Here is a 17,102-nt window from a genome sequence, read left to right on the forward strand (position 1 = left end):
CTAGAATCCTTCAGTTTTCAGCTCCAACTTCATTTCCTCAGGAAAGCCTTTCCTTTCTCCTTTTACAAGTTGCTAACACATGCTTCCCTCAGAGTCTGAGTTTCTGATCTTAACACTTCTCAGGCTTTGTTGTTACCACTTGTCTAACAAGAACTTATATTTTGTGAAGAAAGGGCCCATCATCTATGCTCCTCTCTGTGCACACACACTCTATTCTTAGCACCTAGCCAGTGATTATATTCCAAATGAACCTCCAAAAGCAAGTACTGGTGATCCCTTCAACAGGTACAAAAGGTCAAATCAGTTGGGGTAACAAAGGAGAATATTGTTCAGAGAAGTAAGACCTGTTATCTCTTCACATAGCACATAACAAACCCAAGGCTACTTATATTGCGTAAGGTCCCTATATATGTGTCAGGTATAATGTTAGATATTTTTAACAATTTTATTGAGATATAGTTGATATACAAAAAAAGAAAAACAAAATTATATATATCACCACATATTAGGATAACTGTTTTAAAAAAACATAAGTGTTGGCAAGGATGTACAAAAAAAGAGAAAGGGAACTATTGTGCACTGTTGGTAGGAATGTAAAATGCTGAGGAAAACAGTAAGAAGTTTCCTTAAAAAATTAAGAATAGAATTACCATCCCACCAAGCTCCCCTTCTGGTATATATCCAAAAGAATGTTAGCTATGTTATCTCTATGAAATATGCATTTCATTGGTAATTGTAATATTTTTCAAATAGGAATAATAGGGGGCAATTATTTAGTACTTATACTGTGTCAAGCACAATCCTATGATGCAGATGCTACTATTACTAACATTTTGTGAATGAGGAAACCTGGAAGCACAGAGAATAAAGTAATTTGCCCAGCATTATACAGCTGGTAGCCTCTGGCTGGTTTGGCTCAGTGGATTGAGCGTCGGCCTGCGAGCGAAGTGTCGCTGGTTCGATCTTCCAGTCAGGGCACATCAGAGAAGGAAAACTCTGACTCCAAAAAACCTCCGCTGCCTTGCGGCATACCTCTTCAGGGGAAAGGCTAAGGGAGTAAACCCTGACAGAAAATCCAGAGCCGGAGTCCCTAAGGCGGTTTGACGTTGTAGTCAACACCGGCAACTCCTGCGGCGCACCTGAAGCCAAGCTGTATTGACTCCGTCTTTCCCTTGGACCCTTCAGCTGCGAAGAGAGGGGGGGGGTCTGCTGCATGGGCAACAGCAGACCCTCCATATCACCCTGCCCAGGCTCTGTAGCTTCAGCTTCACTGGAGAGGACACTCCAGCGTCATCGCAAGATGTCGATTTAACACGGGAGGAGACAGATACCGAGTCACTCCCGAGTCGGACTGCACAGCCATTCTCGGCGGTGCAGATAGACTCTTAAGAAGCTACACCATCGTCTCTCGAGACGGACGGCTGCCGACTGATACAGCTGGTACAGTTAGAAATTAGACACTGCTATTCCAGGGCAGGCACCTGTTATACTGTTTCCCTGTGGAAATGTCTACCACCTTCCAAAATTTAGAGTCTCCCACGTTTGCAAGAAGATATCATGGATGAAGGATGTGCAATCGAGTTCACATTCCTCTTTTATAAATGAAGCTATTGCTAATGTCTCAGAACAGAAAATAGTGGGGCTTGGTTTCTCAGCTCTGTGAATTATTTCTGAAAAGTTTATTGTATGATTGGTGAACAAGTAATTGTGGCTGTGAAGAGATATAAAAGTGTTTCATTGCAGATGGAGTAATCTTTAACTTCATTTAAAAGACGTGGTACCAAATGGGTACCTGAATTATTGGGGATCAATTTGTAATTGTATAATCACTGTGCTGTACACCTGAAACTAATATAAAGTAATATTGAATGCCAACTGTAATTGAAAATTTTTAAAAAAATTAAAGGACATGAAGCTCTGTGGTTTTCCACTCATTTTGTGATCCCAAATTGTGCTGATTTGAAAGTGCTCTCTGACTTTAGGGGAGTCATTATTAATTGACACAACTACAAGTCCTCTTTGGAGGATCTGGAGAGGTCTGGAGAATTCACATAGTGCTCAGCCTCACCAATTTAAGTGAAGAGCACAATAAGGATATTATTACAGGTCTTTCCACTTTAAAATTTCTACAAAGGGACATGTGCTGTTTTTAGTTTTGCTGGTCCTTCTTGTACCCACTCACCCATTGCCTCACTGAGCAGGGTTATTCACCTATCAATTATTAAAGTATTGTCAACAATACTATGATTATTACTATTTATTGGTTACATGCTCTCCTTTGCATGCTTTGTATTACTTGTTCTTCTGAGTTATTGGAGCCATGTTGAGTTCCACTAATAAAATCACTTTCTCTATTTCTAAGTGTGGTGACAATTCCTATCATGAGTAATTCTTTTCCAATTTCTTGAACTTGAGAAATAGATTATTCTATTACAAGGAGCTCAAAATTGCTATGGATCCATTCTCCTTTTAATAATAGTGCACTTTTATGAGGGGTCAGACACTGTATGTGTACTTCTCCTTTAATCTTCTTAACCTCCTTACATGCATACTTACTGTTACTATGCCCTTTCTATAAATAGAAATACTGAACATACAGAGTTTGCTTGTTTGTTTTAAAGTGATCTATCAGATGTCACACAACTAGTAAGTAGGAGAACTAAGATATAACCTCATGCAACAAGCTTAAGAGCCCACATGCTTAACCATTGTGCTATGTTGTTCTGTCTGACTTCCCTGCACTGGTTTTCATTTGAGTTGTTTTATCCATTATAGTTGTAATCAAGAACACTTGATTGCTCATTATAAAAAATATGATCCTGATTAAGATGTACAAAATATGTCCAGAAAAAGTCTAGCCATTGTTAAAATAATGAGAACAGTTTATGTGACATCATTGTAACCTGGCAACCAAGGACAGTGGACAACTATGAAAATGACTATACTAGTCAGTGGGGGTGGTAGATGCCATTGCATGAGTATGTGTACTGTGTGGCTGTTGCATTCATAATTACTGAGCAAGTAGAGCAATGAATCTTCATCAAATTTTGCATTAAGTTTGAACATTCCTCCACATAAACTATTTGGATGATTCAAAAGGCAGCAGCTATGGGCAACTGGTGATGGGTGTTCACACATGCATCACATCTTATGCAGAGTTTTCTGGTGAAACATCAAATCACCCAGGTGACTCAGCACCCCTAAAGCCCATATTTGGCACCCTGCAATTTCTGGCTTTTCCCAAAACTCAAATCACATTTGAAAGAGAAGAGATTTCAGACCATCAATGAGATTCAGGAATATATGATGGGGCAGCGATGGCAGGTGGGAGAACTGTGTGAGGTCCCAAGGTGCCTACTTTGGAGGTAACTGAGGCATAATTGTGCTATGAACAATGTTTCTTGTATCTTCCTCCATTAATGTATTTATTTTTCATATTATATGTCTGAATAGCTTTTGGACAGACCTTGTGTATTTCAAAATCATTCCATTTCTGTTACATACACAGTGCCCCAGCTCCAGTGCACATACACAGATAACCCCACAATTCAGGAATATAAACTGATTTATTTCCCTCTTCATTAGATCAAATTGTTCTCTTTTTCATACACAATCATCTTCCAAGGCATTCTAGAACTCATTACTTGTAAGCCTTTTTAAACATTAAGATGACCTTTCTGAAAAGGGAGCAGTTTCTTAGAAAAATATGGAACTTCAGGAAAAGAAATACAGAGACTGGAGAACTGAACAAAATGGTGTTGTCTGAGACCTCTAAGGATTAATTCCATTTCACCTTGGAAACTAACCACATGATGAATTGGGTTGGATAAACATCCTCTGAATCTCTTGGAGCAGAAGCAGTGCAGGATTTCCCACCTAAAAAGTAATGGCAGGCTGTGATAATAAGCAGGCAGTTGTATGCAATGTGACAAACAAGAGACCTGAGCTAGGCCTCAGCCTTGTCCCTTGCTAGTCATGTAACACAAGCCACATTACAACCTCTTGAAATCTTGGTTTTTATTTCTTTAACACGAGTCTGTTGATATCTATTCTTCCTCTAAACTCTTCAAGGGTTAAATGAAATAACATGGGAAAGCTGCCTAGCATGGGTAGCCAGCATACAGTAAGTAGGCCTTCACTAAATGTAGAATCTAAGCTTAACATATTAGCAGGTTCACTTAATACTCCAGCAAATGTTGACACTTCCTGTAAGATGATTTATTAAAATGAGCATATGCTAGGTCTCAGATCCTCAAACTTTCAGAGGTATAACAAAAGTGAAGTTTCAATCACTAAATAAAACAGCAAAAAAAAAAAAAAAAAAAAAAAGGAAAAATAAATAATTTGAAGGCTGTCCGAGAAAAAAAAAAAAAAAGTGGTAGTTTCTAAGAATCATTTTCTTTTTCTTAGATCATGGATTCGGGGTAGATCATTCTTGTTTTAAAATTAACTAAAATTAGTTTAGTTAACTTTTTTTCAGTTTAACTACTTAAGGTTAAGAGGAGCGAGGATAGATAAAGACTAACAATCCTTCAAAGACAGGACAAAAAGTGTAAATTATAGTAAGTTTTTCAAAATAAAATCCATTTACCTCCTTAGGGACAGTGGCTATTATGTGGACAGAACCCAGAGAAAACACTTTAACAGCAATGTTTGCTGAACAGAATTTCTGTAACTAAATCAAAAACATTATTTTCATGGGCCATCTACCAGGACAGAGAAGTAATTTTGTTATTGCAGGTTCAACTTTCTGGAAGGGATTTTGTGAATAGTCTTTGATGTCTTTAATATAAATGTTGATGAATATACAGAAACCAACCATCATCTTCAGGGCGTATGTAAGATCAGATTCAACACCTACATGATCATGTCTTTTTCCCCTGAGAAATGGGACTCTCTCCTATGTGCCTGTGTAATAAAACAATTTTATTTTCTGTCAAGGTGCACAGTATAGTTGCCAGAGCAGAGCCCATCATGTTTGGTCTTATCACCGTTTGCCTTCTTCCTCTCCCTGGAGGCATTGAGACTCTCTAAAGAAACCCATCAAAAGAACCCCTGCTCCTAGTATTCTAGACTTCAAAAAAAGTCATTTTTGTTGTTAGTGGCTTACAATTCACTAGAATAAAATAAAAGATGATTCTGTGCTTCTGTGGCTATGTAGCTCCTTGAAAATTGTTTATGGAATAAAGCAAGATTGGAGGGCTGCTTTATAACAAAGAAAGAAGCTTAGGATCAATTAGTTTCATTGGCATGAGAATACTGACTGGTACTAGAATAAACCACTGGAATCCACCGCCACTTCCCTGTCTTGCTAGTCTAAATGTCATTGTAGATGCTGGATTGTTGGTTGGGTATCATTTTGCCTTCAGAAAAAAAGCAAAGAATAAAGAACCTAAAATATCTCTGCTAGTATTCATTCATTCATTCATGAAATATTAAGTGAGTGCCACCTAAATAAAGTTCTGTGCTAGTTGCTATGGTGATCAAAGCCAGGACCAGAGTGAGGTGAGTGAAGCACTTATTTCAAGCACATTAAGAGGAAGCCAAACACACTCAAGAATAAAGATAACTGATATGTTAATGTGATGGTGGTTTCAAAAATCAAAATTAACCCTGGCCAGTATAGCTCAGGTTGGAGTATTGTCCCATGGATTCCATTCCCAGTCAGGGCACATGCCTGGGTTGCAGGTTCAGTCCCTGGTTGGGACATATACAACAGGCAATTCATTGATGTTTTTCTCACACAGATGTTTTTCTCTGTCTTTCTCTCTCCCTCCCTTCTACTCTCTCTAAAATCAATAGGCATGTCTTTGGGTGAGGATTAAAAAAAAAAATCAAAACTAATGTAAAAAAAATCTATGATAAACAAAATATCAAAATTTCCACTAAAGACAGAATCAGTAACAATCCTGGGCCATATTAAAGACTGAGGTAAAAAGAAAAATCTGAAAGGAAAAATACTATACTGTTCTTATTGAAAATTTTGATATTTTGTTCATCACAAAAATTTTTTGCACTAATTATTTTTTTAAATGTTACATTATAATGGTAGTGATTTCACTGGGTTTTTGGGGGGTCCCCCTTTTATTTTGTGTCTGAGGCAAGTGCCTCAATTATCTCACAGAGTCCCAGTCTTGATGGGAATGTCAAGATCCTGCCATTCAGGAGTTTATAGTAAATATAGGAGCACTCATTGCTCCATATGAATTACTTTCTTACAAATGAAAATGATAAATACAAGGAGAAAGGTTATGAAAAAATACCGTGGGAACTAATAAGAAGGAGAGTTAATTTCCACAGTGAGGGACCATTAAATGCTTTGAACAAGGCTGTGTTTAAACATGACCTTACCATGTTCTGGCATGGTAGAGCAGTAATAAAGAGAAGATCCTAGTACATGAAAAGGTGCTTGACTTCATTAATCATCAGGGAAATGCAAATCAAAACCACAATGAGCTATCACTTCAAAAGCCATCAGCAAAAAGACAAGAAATAACAACTGTTTGTGAGGATGCAGAGAAACTGAAACCCTTGTACACTGTCAGTGGGAAGGTATACCGGCATAGCCACTATTGAAAATAGTATGGAAGTTTCTCAGAAAATTAAAAATAGAACTACCATATAATCCAGCAATTCCACTTTTGCATATTTACACAAAGAAAACAAAAATACTAACTCAATAAGATATCTTCACTTTCATGTTCATTGCAGCATTATTTACAGTAGCCAAGACATGGAAGCAACCTAAGTGTCCATCAATGGATGAATGGATAAAGTAAATGTGATATATGTACATAATGGAATATTATTCAACAATAAAAAGGAAATCCTGCTATTTACAACAGCATGGATGGACCTTGAGGGCATTATGTTAAGTGAAATACATCAGACACAGAGAAAGACAAATACCATATGAAATCTCACTTATACACTATGTGGTATCTAAAATAGCATAAACAACAAACTGAGCTAAAAGAGACAGAGAACAGATTGGTGACTGCCAGAGGCTGGGAGTTGAGAATAAGGTAAAATGGGTGAAGAGAATCAGAAGGTACAAACTTTCAGTTATAAAGTAAATAGGTGCTCATAATGTAATATACAGCATGGTGATTATATTTAATACTATATCATATTTGAAAGTTGCTATGGTAGTAGATCTTAAAAGTTGTCATCACAAGAAAAGAAGTTGTTACTGTGTGATGATGGAAGTTACCTAGATTTATTGTGGTGATCATTTTGAAGATCCCAGAAATTCAATCCAGCTTTTATATGAAATAGGGGAACTAAATTCACAGGAGGTTATAAACGAAGACAGTGTGCCAGGTGTTGATGAAAGTGTGTGTTTATATAATGCAGAGCATATCTTGGAGTCTTTCCCATGGCAAAGGAGGAGTCCTTGCAGGGATGGATTCATTTTACAGCACCTTTATGTAAACAAGACCCTCTTTCCAGTTCTGTGAATAGAGACAAAAGTTGGTGTGTGGAAACAAGTGAATAAATCATGTTTGTGAACTGTGAAGGAGATGCCTCATGCCTATCTTCATTCATCAAGTGAATTCTTGCCTTGAGGACAGGTTTCTGACTCAACAAGCAGAAGTCTGTCACAGTCAAGATCTGAGTGAATGTTCATGCCCACAACAAAAATCTGAATGTGGAAAAGCCAATTGTTATAACCCACAATTACACAAACACAGAGGAGAAAGCATGAAATCAGAATTTTCTAAAAATTTATATCCAAGATGGAATCAGGGTTTAGCTAGACAGTTTGATTCTGAACCCTATAATTCATTCAGGGTTCACCATTCTGGTTATTTCATTGTTGTTGTTATCATTATTATTATTACGGTTTTTCAGTTTTGCAACTCCTTGTATGCAGCCACCATCCTTTATTCACTACTAACTGCCTTCAATTAATCCAGTTCAGAAACAGAAATTTCAGGAAGTTCTTTTGACCCAGTTCCCAGTCTTGAATGAGCTGAGTCATTATGAATCCACACCAACCCAGCCCAGAAGGGCAGATTATCATTGGAAAAAAGGTGCTCCATATGCAAAGTGAAAGGAAGTGTTAAAAATAACTACTGATAATCACATAACACATAAAAAGTCTAATCTGGACTCTTTAGGGAAAATAGTGGTCTGGCTACCATAAGCAGTTATTTTTTAAAATGAATAAATGAATAGTACAAACCTGAAGATTGTATATAATTGAGCCTCCTGAAGATGAAATCTGTGGCATTTGATGCCCCCCAAAGATGCTCATATTCCTTTTTCCAGGAGCTATAGCTTTTGTCTTCAACTAAATAGACTTAACACCGTATCATTAAAGCTTTTACCTCACCCAGAAGCTCTACTTTCTCAGAAAATCAATGACGAACTGACCAGACCAGAAAAACAATTTTAAGAATGAAAAAGTTGTGACTTTAAGTGTATTAATTTACTTAATTTCGCAGAGAGGTAAGAAATAAGTTTTCAGAGACCCCACCAATGTGAGCATTAGAAGGGAGTGTGGACATCACCTAGTCCAGGGACTTCTGGACACTTTATAGCAGCAGCATTCTTGTCCAAGGGTTGCCCATCTGCTCCCTCAGCATATAAAACAGACCAAAGGGAACCATCCTGACTCAAATGGGGAAGTGGCTGGAAACCTCAAATCACAGCTTCCCCTAAACTCAAATGAAGCCAGTTTTAAAAAAAATCCTTGAAGATAAAAAATCCCCAAGGACACGGAAGCCCAGAAAGTTTAGATAATTTGCTCCAAGTCACACAGATATTAAGGAATAGGTTTTGGATATAGCTCCTGACTCCAAGTCCCCAGCTTTTCCTGTTGTGCCCACTGATAGGAACCAAATGCAAAGGGAGTCATTTGCCAATGTAGTGTGTGCATGTCCACAGGTTCGTGGCTTTGACCTAATTTGACTAAGATCAGTGCCCCCTCCCCTGACGTTTTTCATAACAGAATCCAAACCCCAGTGCCTGAGAGGCATACTGGTCTAATAGCCAGAGGTTATTGGTATAGGGGCTTGGATGCTTTGAAGCCAGGCCCACCCACCCTGAGGGGTGAGATGAGTCTCTCCGCATACCAGTAACCCATCACTATGGGGAACACAGACAGGAAAGCTCTAGACTCTGCAGCCTGGCTCACTGCTTCTCCTGACAAAATAAAGAAAAAAAAAGACTTTGGCCCTGATCACATCCTAGCTATACCCACAGTGCCTTTGCTGTACTGTTTTTAAGCACTTGTTCAGGAGTAAGATCTATGCACCCGGAACAGGGCTGTTTGCTTACTTAGCAAAATCATGAGAGCCTTACTATACTAAGGCTGTAGCCACATTATTTCCGCTCCACAAAATTTTCTTAGCACCTGTTTGGTCAAATCTCTGTTCTAAATGCTGTGGTGACAATGAAGTTAAAAGAGGTCATGAAATAAGTTTTTGATCAATGCTGTCAAAGATAGACTAACCAGGTGTTACCAGAGCATGGGGAGACCTCATGGAGGAGAGGTATCTGGACTGTCTCTTGAAAAATGAGTAGGGCTTCAATAAGCAGAGAAAGAGAAAAGGGCCATCAAGGAGAAAGCAACAGACTGGACAGTGAATTTTCCCAACCAAAGTGGTAAAATTCAAGTCTTGATAAAGGAAAGGTTTGTTTTGTGGTTTGCAAAAGAATAGAGCCCAAAAGAGGCATAATGGAGAGATGAAATGGGCCAAGATTATGGAAGACCTAGATAGAGTACAGTAGCAGGGAGACTAGACTTTACCCTCCATTTATTCCTAAGACAAGATATTAGCCACTCACTGGGTGCTAGGCATGATGGCAAGTAGGTGTTTGGGATGCAAATGTACAATTACAGTCTTGGAAGTAGAAGAGCAAGGCAATAATAATAATAATAATAATAATAATAGTGTTATGAGTACGTAGATTGAAATCTGTATCAAGAATAATAGGTTAGACGTGAGGGTGGTCAACTCTACATGAAGCTTAAGAATGCCTCCAGAGATGTAGCAGGAGGGGTAAGTAACGCTTAAGATTTAAGAAAACAGTACTGCTAAGCCAGAAACACAATCATAAGAGCTACATTTAAGGAAGATTATTCTCACTGGGTTGTATGGTATGTTTTGGAGAGGGGAACAACTAGAGATAAGGATCTCAGAGACAATGAGGATAATGGTAGCAGTGATGGAAAGAAATACATTAGTGGATTTGGCTGGTCCAAGCATCATAACAGATATAAGCATTGCATAGCAACTACCTACAACAAAGCCTAATTCATGTAATTAACCTATGAGACTATAGTTAAGTCTATTTTTCTGCCAGTTATACAGGAGTACCACCAAAGACTGATATAATCCAGACACTCTGACTCACAAAACATTTCCCATCCCAGTAATTATGAACTGACATTCATCTACTCAATCCTAAATAAATGACTCCTCTTTCTAAATGCACTCCTTTTAAACCCATCTCCTGGTATTTTGCTTAAGAACCTTTAACTATCACTTTACTTTTCATTTCCAAATACATAAATATTACCAAAGAAGATTTATGGGAAATAGGATAGTAATCTTAAAATATTTGAAAATTTAACCATGAGGCTCAGATACATTTTTTGTGTAAATGGGAAATTAATCTTTTTGCCTCTGACTCCCAAGGGCTTCTATACATAACTGCAATAAATCCAAAAAATCTCTTAACAACTTTCTATGCACCCACCATACATATTATAGCTCAGAAATGAGTGGCAAAAGATACTTTTAAGAAGTTAAGCTGGAGAGCAGGGGCTCAAAAGAAGAGTGACATAAGTTTGGAGAAATTACTAAGAGGGTGGACTTGGGAGCAGTCTTTTTCCTCCTCAATATGTGAGAAGGTTACCCTGGCTGGTTTGGCTCAGTGGATTGAGCGTCGGCCTGCGAGCTAAGTGTCGCTGGTTCGATCTTCCAGTCAGGGCACATCAGAGAAGGAAAACTCTGACTCCAAAACACCTCCGCTGCCTTGCGGCATACCTCTTCAGGGGAAAGGCTAAGGGAGTAAACCCCGACAGAAAATCTGGAGCCGGAGTCCCTAAGGCGGTTTGACGTTGTAGTCAACACCGGCAACTCCTGCGGCGCACCTGAAGCCAAGCTGTATTGACTCCGTCTTTCCCTTGGACCCTTCAGCTGCGAAGAGAGGGGGGGTCTGCTGCATGGGCAACAGCAGACCCTCCATATCACCCTGCCCAGGCTCTGTAGCTTCAGCTTCACTGGAGAGGACACTCCAGCGTCATCGCAAGATGTTGATTCAACACGGGAGGAGACAGATACCGTGTCACTCCCGAGTCGGACTGCACAGCCATTCTCGGCGGTGCAGATAGACTCTTAAGAAGCTACACCATCATCTCTCGAGATGGACGGGCATGGGCAACAGCAGACCCTCCATATCACCCTGCCCAGGCTCTGTAGCTTCAGCTTCACTGGAGAGGACACTCCAGCGTCATCGCAAGATGTCGATTTAACATGGGAGGAGACAGATACCGTGTCACTCCCGAGTCGGACTGCACAGCCATTTTCGGCGGTGCAGATAGACTCTTAAGAAGCTACACCATCATCTCTCAAGACGGATGGCTGCCGACGATATATATATATATTATATATACACACACACACACACACACACACACACATATATGCATGTATTCTAATATCAGAAAAATATATATATTAAAATATTTCTGGTGTTAGTATATATACATATATGTTCAACTTTTTTTTGAATTGACAGTGAAGTAGGTCATTCACCTTCAAAGAAATGCTGTCAAAAAAATATCTCAATTTTATTTTATATTATATTAATGCCTGGTGCATAATACAAGAATGTTAAAAAGGGTGATAACAATTCTCCATAAAGTAAAAGATATTTGCTCTAAATTTTCCAATGTGATGCCAGTACTTGATGAAGCTGAATAGAAGAGACAGAGGGCACCTAATAACTCCTAGAAGACTTCTGTCTAATTCAGCCAGAAAGAAATTTACAGCTTTGCTTGATCCTGAAACAATGTGTCCCCAGGTGTGAAGAAAAGTCTGATTGTGGGGAGAGTGGGTTATTCTACTCTTAGCTTTTCCACATGGCTTTATTAAAAAAATTGCTTAACTTTTTAAGAAATAATTCTCTATTTAAAAAATAGAAATACAGACACTTCCTAACAGCCCCTGATTGTCACGTGTTTTGAGATTGAGGTAAATAAAGGAGACCTGTGTCTATTTGTTCTCCATGAGCATGGTGGGGCCACAAATTCTCTGCCCAGCATACTCACCTCCCTGACCTAACACCCAGGCCAATGGGAAATCCTCTGGAGTCTGTACATGGTGTTAATGAAGGCTGCAAAAGCTTTCTCTAATGTCAAATCTCTTAGTCAACTTCTGGGCCCCTTTAAACTGTGAACAAGACAATCCTTGTTCTGCAAAATCTATCACTTCTTGCCAAAACACACACATATACAAAAACACAACTGTTGGGCAAATAAATCTTTCCAGAGAAAATAGATTCCTTTCCAATTCAGTCAACTGTACTGAGATGGAAAGGGGGAAATGTTATTTTTCCAGTATGAAGAAAAAACAAGCTCTCTATTTGTTTACCCTACTGAGTCCATTTCAAAAGCAGGTCTGTTTAATTTCTTCACTAATGAAAGAAAGAGGGGGTGGGGAAGGGTAGAGTGAGGGAGAGAGAGAAGAAAGGAAGAAAGGAAGAAGGAGAAAGAAAGAAGAAAGAAAGAAAGAAAGAAAGAAAGAAAGAAAGAAAGAAAGAAAGAAAGAAAGAAAGAAAGAAAAGAAAGAGAAGGAAAGAAGGAAAAAAGGAAGGAAGGAAGAGAAAGAAAGAAAAGAACAGAAAAAACTCAACTGTTGTTTATCAGAAGACACTTGGTTCATTTCAGGCTGGAAATCATATATTGGAGCTCTCTTTTTACTCTTTGACCTAAGATATAAAAGGCAGGGCTGAATTCTCTGCTACTCAGGAGATGTCAAAATTGTTGGGACTTGGAAAGACAGAGGATAGGGACATAATCTGATGAGGTGAGATTCTTTCTTATTGATCAGCCTGTGAACCACCCAAATCACTGAACATGAAACACTGAGCTTATGAATTGACCTCCACTTTATTCAAGGACACACACATATTCTATGATTACTTTTTACTTACAATACCCGTCATTTGTGAACCTGAATCATAACCTAGAAGAGTGAGAAAACAGGGTAATGAAGTGCCTGGCTGGGGAAAGAGATTTAAGTGAACACAGTGTTATATATTCTCTGGCATGTTTAGAGCTTACTGAAGTAAGCCTAAGGAGGTCCAACCATGATTGCATTAACTTGAGACTGAAGATTTCAGCTTTCTAGCTCTTCAGCATAAAATTAGACTTCACATATATAGCATGTAGCATATAGTTGTTGCTGAGTAAAATCAAATGCATTTCAACAACTGATGAATTTAAGAGATTAAAATTTAAAATATTATTTAAAATATCCTGACAACATGGATGAACCTTGAGGACAGTATGCTAAGTGAAATAAGCCAGTCACAAGAAAACGACTACTCTCTGGTCCCATTTATGTGAGGTTTCTGAAGTAGTCAGACTCTTAGAAATGCAATGTAGAGTGGTGGTTACCAGGGGCTAGAGAAAGGGAAAAGGAAGCTTTGTTTAATGCATATAGGTTTCAGGTTACCAAAATGAAAAAGTTTTAGAGATCTGTTTTGTAACTATGTGAATATAATTGACATCACTGAACTGTACACTTAAAAATGGTTAAGAGGATAAATTCATGTTATTGGTTTTCAGCACAATAAAAGAAATGTTCTCTACATAATTATTTTTAAAACTAGAGAATAATAGACTTAAAATGAATTTGAGAGAAGTCATCTGGTCACCCTCTCACCCAGAGCAGGATATTCTATTAGCTATTTCAGAAAAAAGTAATACTTTTATTCATTTTTATTTGTTTCAAGCATTGTTGATACTTGTCTTAGGCGACACAGCTTATACAATATGTATTTGTTTCTTCTCTGTCTCATTTCATACCAATTCCAAACAGAAAAAAAAATGTTCTGCTTGATTGCATTTGAATGTGAGTGAGCCCCAAGTGGAAAAATCACCTCTTTCCTTCCCATTTGTTTAATGGCTGGTGTGGTTTGGATCTTCTAAGGTCTGGGAGGGCATAAGATGTCTTAGAATTAGTATTCTGAATCCTGAGGAGAAGAGTCAGAAAATGTGCCATTCCCTCAACGTGCAGCTCCAACTGCTCTGTGGTCTCCTGGTTTAAGGTGTCTTTCCAAAGTCCCATTCAGTGTGGTTCCAGAGACTATAGAGAAAGGAGAGAGTGTTCGCAAAAACCTCTTTCCAGAAGCACTGAAGTTCTAATGGCTAGTCCAAAGAAACCTCCATTTCTAATGACTTAAGTGAGGAAACAATGCCAAGTTCTCTTTTTAGACAAACTCTTATGATCTGAGAATGATATAGAAAAGTTGTTTATTTTGAAAAGAATGTTTAGGGGACTTCTGGCCAAGATGGAGGCGTAGACAGACATGCTGTATCTCCCTCCACAACTAAGAAGGAATACAACTACCTCAAAACTAGAGACAACCAGAAGTTCCAGAAAATTAAGCTGCATGGAAGTCCAACAAAGATGTAAAGAGAAATACTCATCCAGACAGGTAAGAGGGGTGAAGCTGGGGCAGAGAGGATGCAGTGTGGTGGTGGCAGCAGCAGGCCAGTGGAAAATACAGTCACACATTTTTAAAAGTCGGAAAGGACACCAGGGGAACATTGCCAGCCTCAGACCAGGCCACACCACTCACAGTTCCAGTGCCAGGGAAAATAAGAGCCTCATTGCTTCTGACTGTGCAGGCTGGTGGGGGTTGGGGTGGAGGAAGAAACTGCAGGTCTCTTAATAGAGTCCGTTTGTTTAAAGGGCCCCCATCATCCTGTAATGTCCGCGGACCCACCCACTCTAGTAACAACATCCAGAGCAACAACTAGAGAAGCACCAGTCCCATACAAAGTGGGAGAACTTCCTGGAAAGGAGGCGAGTGCTGAGCAAGTGACATTGTTCCCTTTCAGACCCTTCCCCCAGATATAGCGCCACAATGTGGTGAAACAGGTCACCTTGTACTGATGAGGAAACCTAAGACTCTGCCCCTCACAATGTAACAGGAGCAACAGCTCTACCTAAGACACAGAGGCAAACATACACAGGAGCCTGTCAAGATGAGGAGACAGAGAAGGATGGCCCAAAAGGTGAAATGGACCAAGGTTCCAGTGGTAGAACTAAGCGACTAGGAGATAGCCAGTCTAACAAACAAGGAGATAGCCAACCTAACAGATACAGAGTTCAAAACACTGGTGATAAAGATGCTCACAGGCTTGACAGATATGCTTAAGTACAGCAAACGCATAAGGGAAGAAGTGAAGGTTATGCTAAATGAAATGAAGGAAAATCAATTCAAAACTAATGGTGAAGGGAAGAAAACCAGGGTTCAAATCAATGATTTGGAACATAAGGAGGAAAACAATAGTCAACCAGTACAGAATGAGGAAACAAGAATTGAAAAAAATGAGGAGATACTTAGGGACCTCTGGGACAACTTTAAACATGCCATCAAGCAAACCATAGGGGTGCCAGAAGGAGAAGAGGAAGAGCAAGAAATTGAAAACTTATGCGAGAAAATAATGAAGGAAAACTCCCCATATTTGGTTAAGGAAATAGACATACAAGTTCAGGAAATGCAGAGAGTCCCAAACAAGCTAGACCCAAAAAGGACCACATCAAGACACATCATAATTAAAATGCCAAAGGTGAAAGATAGAGAGAGAATCCTAAAAGCAGCAAGAGAAAAGTAGAGAGTTACCTACTAAGGGGTGCCTATAAGACTATCTGCTGATTTCTCACAAGAAATTTTGCAGACAAGAATGGACTTGCAAGAAGTATTTAAGGTGATGAAAAGCAAGGACTTACAACCAAGATTACTCTATCCAGCAGAGCTATTAATTAGAATGGAAAGGCAGATGAAGTGCTTCCCAGACAAGATAAAGCTAAAGGAGCTCATCATCACTGAGCTATTATTATATGAGATATCAAAGGGACTTATTTAAGAAAAAGAAAGATCAAATTATGAACATTAAAATGACAACAAACTCACAACTATCAAAAAATGAATCTAAAAAATGAGAACAAAATCTAACTAAGCAAACCAGAATAGGAATGGAACCATAGGTATGGGGATTCATTCAGAGGGTTATCAGCTTGGATGGGGGAGGGGGATAAAAGGAGAAATGGTGCAGGAATTAAAAAGTATAATTGGTAAATACAAACTAGACAGGGGGAAGTTAAGAATAATATAGGAAAGGGTGAAGCCAAAGAACATATATGCATGACCCATGGACATGATCTAAGGGGGGTGGGATTGCTGGAGGGAAGTGGGGTACTGAGTAGAGGGGAGCAAAGGGGAAAAAATTGAGATTACTGTAACAACATAATCAATAAAATATACTTAAAAATAAAAATAAATTAAAAAAGACAAAGATTATTTAGGATTCAAGATGGCAGCAGAGTAAGAGGAAGCTACGTTAACCTTCTCCCAGTATCAAAATGAAATTGCAACTAAGTTATAGAACAATCATTCCAAAATACCAACTTCACATTACCTTGAGAGAAGCCTTATAACCAAAGACTTATGAAAAAACACACATCACCACATCAAAACTGGTAGGAAGTGTGGAGGCGAGAGAGGTCTAGCTGGAAAGGGGGCGAGTGCTGAGCAAGTGACATTGTTTCCTTTCAGCTGAAGTTCTAGAGGGGTATTTCAGCAGCTGGGGGGTTCTCCCTAAGAAGTGTGGGGCCTAATCAGAAACTGAGTTCCCCAGTCTAGAGAACCAGAACTGGGAAAGGAACCCTAATAACATATGGCTCTGAAAACAGGGTTCCTGTCCTTAAGTGGGAGACACTAGAAACACAGAGCCTCTTAAAGGGCCATAATACAAAATTTCATTTGAAGCCACTTACCCTCAGGTCTGATAGAGAAGTGAAGAGCAGAGCAGAGTCACATGAAAAGAGTCTAGAGTTGGTTGCTCTGGGGGG

This window comes from Furipterus horrens, unplaced genomic scaffold (genome assembly GCF_987537825.1).
Source record: "Furipterus horrens unplaced genomic scaffold, mFurHor1.1.pri manual_scaffold_12, whole genome shotgun sequence".
NCBI lineage: Eukaryota > Metazoa > Chordata > Mammalia > Chiroptera > Furipteridae > Furipterus > Furipterus horrens.